This window comes from Pistacia vera, unplaced genomic scaffold (genome assembly GCF_008641045.1).
Source record: "Pistacia vera cultivar Batoury unplaced genomic scaffold, PisVer_v2 Contig1117, whole genome shotgun sequence".
In the NCBI taxonomy this organism is placed as follows: domain Eukaryota; kingdom Viridiplantae; phylum Streptophyta; class Magnoliopsida; order Sapindales; family Anacardiaceae; genus Pistacia; species Pistacia vera.
In genome coordinates this window covers 95,982-100,371 of record NW_022195157.1, presented here as the reverse complement: position 1 = coordinate 100,371, position 4,390 = coordinate 95,982, and positions in this window count along the sequence as shown.

Genomic DNA, 4,390 nt, shown 5'->3' with positions numbered 1-4,390 from the left:
AACAGCCTACATCCTCGGAATAAAGATCTATTGTGATAGATCGCGTATGTTGCTTGGCCTAAGTCAGAGTACATACATTGACAAAGTACTGAAAAGATTCAGTATGGAAGAATCCAAGAAGGGATTTCTTCTGATGTCACATGGCGTTTATCTCTCCGAGGATATGTGTCCTAAAACACAAGATGAGAGAGATAGGATGAAAAGGATCTCATATGCATCAACGATTGGATCCATCATATATGCCATGTCATGTACTCGGATTGATGTCTCATGTGCTTTGAGCACTTGTAGCAAATATCAATCATATCCAGGTGAGCGTCACTGGATCTCACCTGGATGGCTGTCAAGAACATTCTTAAGTACTTGAAGAGGACTAAGGATATGTTCTTGGTTTACGGAGGGGAAGATGAGCTCACTATACGAGGATACAGTGATGCTAATTTCCAAACCAACAAAGATGATTATTGTTCACAATCCGGGTTTGTATTTTGTCTCAATGGGGGTGTAGTAGTTGGAAGAGCTCCAAGCAAAGCACTATAGTAGTTCTACAATAGAGGCTCAGTATATTGCATTATCCGATACGGCCAAAGAGGCAGTCTGGATTAAGAAGTTTGTCACCGAACTTGGTGTGGTTTTCACGATTGTTGATCCAATAGATGTCCATTGTGATAACAATGCAGCAATAGTTCAAGCTAAGGAACCACAATCACACTAGAAGTTCAGACACATACTCAAACGATTCTATCTCATCAAAGAAATGGTTGAGAGGAAAGATGTGCATATCAGTAAAGTGCATACTGATGACGATCTCGCAGATCCATTGACAAAACCTCAGTCGCAGCAGAAGCATGAACAACACTTGAGGTCATTTGGCATTAAATACATGAATGATTGGCTATAGTGCAAATGGGAGATTGTTAGAGTAAGTGCCCTAGAGCCAATCAATTATTGTAGAATTGACTCTTTGTAATAATGTTCATTGATCAATAAAAAGGCATTTTTATTCTATATCATGTAAATCATATCTATATGTCCTTAGAATAGTATAACCATGATGAGGGTATCAAGTGTTTCAAATCTTGATAGTGAGAACCATATGAGCACATATGGTGGCCATTCTAGAAACATCCGTAGCCCTAGTATTATTCTGACCAAGGATACAGATAATACAGTAAGTCTATCATAGTGTTGAACGACCCTGTCGAAAGGCAATGATAGATCTCACTTGTCAAGGTTGTTGGGTGACAACCTGGTGCAACACATGGGTGCTTGCTGTAGGCAAGTTCATTGGACTGACCCACCGAAGGATTCCATATAGATGGTAACCCCAGTGTCTATGGAATAAATCCTCTAATGAATGGTGGTGCATGTGATCCTTGGACTTGAGATCACCAGAGCGCCTTGTGCATCGATTAGTGTAGTTTGATACTAGCCCAATGTAGTTCTATTCAGAGATGTCTATACAGTAGTGATTGGCTGCATCGAGGAGTGTATCAAGACCATGGTGGATCGATAAATGATTCATCACTCCTGGGTACGAGAGAAGTTATCTCACGGCACCATTCAATAAATGGCAATGACACTAAAACTATGGCCACAGTGGGATTGAGTTGTTGCTCAATCTAATTTATTATTCCGGTCATTGGTCTAGTAACTGAATACATATATATCGAGAGTAACTTAGGTTGACACTATTTCTATACCTGAGTCTCGATGAGATAATAGATGATGAAAGGATTTGATTGCACGATAACCATATCATCGACAGGTAGCTGCTTTGCTGAATCTGAATCTATTAGGTAGCCATAATGCCTTGCTAGGAGCCAATCTTGGTCTGTGTGTAGTGAGACGATTAATTGGTGTTAATCGCGATACTACACACTGTCAGTATGATGAGTAGCCTACGAGTCACACACATAGAAGATAATTTAATAATCAGTTTGTGCAAGGAGCGTTTTTGTCCTTTAGGGTGAAAAGGTATTTTGGTAATCTCACAGTGCAATTAAATTTGCTAAGGTTGTTGCCTATGTTTAATTTGATATTAAAATTAAATAAGTGAGATTATATTTAAATATATGTACACATATATTTAAATGGATTATTATTATTATTAAATGTTAATATATTTTTATAAATATATTAATTGAGTTTAATTGAAATTATAATAATTAAAATAAAATATCATTATTGGGAGTGTTTGGACATAGGAGTTGTTTGGGTTGAAGCCCAAGCCTATTCCTCATTGGAATAGGGTTTCACATGCATTATATAAATGCATGTGTTTTGTGATTTTAGAAGAGAGAAATATGACAAGTATTCAATCATTTTTCATTGAAAGAAAAACATAGCCCTCTCCCAAGTCTCACCACCATTGGTTCATTGAATCAAAGCTTCTTTGATTCTTGATTTGGTTCTTGAAGCTAAAAAGAATCTAGCAAATCCCTCTTTAGCTCTTCGAGTTATCTTCGTGTGGATTACTGCTGGTTAGATCCTGTTCTTGGATCGGTAGCAAAAAGATTCAGAGACAAGTTTAAAGGAGCCTCCAAACGTGCGTATGAACTCTAATCTTTACTTTGATTGTTCATATTACTGCAGATTTTTTATTTAACATATTATCTGTACCCTGATCTTGGTTTAATGGAAACGATCTATGCTTTAAAAGTTTTGTTTTCTGCTGCCATGAGTTAGATCGTTTCCTAACAGTGGTATTGGAGCCTAGGGTACCAGATTTTACAGTTCAATGTATGGTTGATAACATGTATTTGATTGATAACATGTTGCTTTGTTAAATATGTATAAAATCTACCTTGAGAGCACATTTTAAGTAATCAATATACTTGATTAATCTAATTGTTGATGATCTACAAGATTGGTATATTGAAATCTGGATTTTTGTTAAGATTTGATGATTCGATTGATTGCAAAATCCGTTTGGTATTTTGTTTGTTGCTGGTTGAACTGATATGTTATATATCAGTGCACACTCGCCGCGACGATCGTTGTTTGGCATACTCACTGATAACTAGATCGTTGTAGAAACAGGTTTAACATTGTTAGCCCATGCTTTCATGCCTTTACATTTCTGGAAGCTTGCTTTTGATACTGCAATGTACTTAATAAATAGAATGCCCACTGATGTATTGCAACATGCATCTCCTTATCAATTATTGTTTAAATTTCCTCCTGTGTATGATACTTTGAAGGTCTTTGGTTGTGCTTGTTTTCCTTTCCTAAGAGTTTTCAACAAACATAAGTTTAGTTTCCATTCTAGTGAGTGTGTCTTTGTTGGATATAGTTTGATTCATAAGGGTTATAAGTGTCTTAGCTCAGATGGTTGAATCATTGTCACCCCAAGTGTTAAATTCAATGAGCATGAATTTCCTTTTTCTTCTGGTTTTACCACTGTTAAACTTGTCCAGCCTTCCTCATCGGAGTCCTCTTCCACTACACCTATGTCTTTTTCCTTTATCTCCATACATAATCCCTCCTGTTCAATTGGTTCTGATCCTCCTGTAGTAGCTTGTTCTTCAAATGATTCTCCTCCAACAAGTGGTAAGAATTCACTCTCATTTTCATCTATTACTCTTGCATCTCATCAATAACCATTATCCAGTGCATCTCCACCATCAAAAACACTACCTGGTAATATCATAATAAACCTAGCAACTTCACAACTCACTAATCCTTCACCACATAATTCAGCCCTACACTAATCTTAAAGAATAGAACCAACCATACACAATTCTCACAAACCAGAACCATCCTACTCCACTAAAATTGATCTGAATCCTTCCAAGTTTGCTGCCATTCCAAGCTCTTCAAATGCTTCCACAAACACTCATCTCATGATTACAAGATCCAAATCTACTACTCTTCCCAAAACAACATTACTAGTTGCTACCTCTATAGTGCCTGAACCAAGAATTGTCCAAGAAGCCTTGTCTGGTAATGAGTGGAAATCAGTTATGCAAGTAGAATATGATGTTCTAATTGCCAACCATACCTGGACCGTTGTCCCATTCTCCTCAGAAATGAATGTTGTAGGGAATAAGTGGGTCTTTAGGACAAAGTTCAATGCCGATGGGTCCCTTCAAAAGTATAAGGCAAGACTTGTAGCCAAAGGTTTTCAACAAACCCTTGGACTCGATTATTTTGAAACCTTTAGTCCAGTAATCAAGCCTTCCACAATACGAATTATCCTTACTTTGGCAGTGACAAACAATTGAGATATCCACCAGGTGGATGTAAATAATGTTTTCCTCAATGGCACACTAAATGAAGTGGTTTATATGACTCAACCTTTTGGTTTTGAAGATGCCACACAACCAACTTCAGTTTGCAAGTTAAATAAAGCCCTTTATGGACTTAAGCAAGCTTTAAGGGCCTGGTT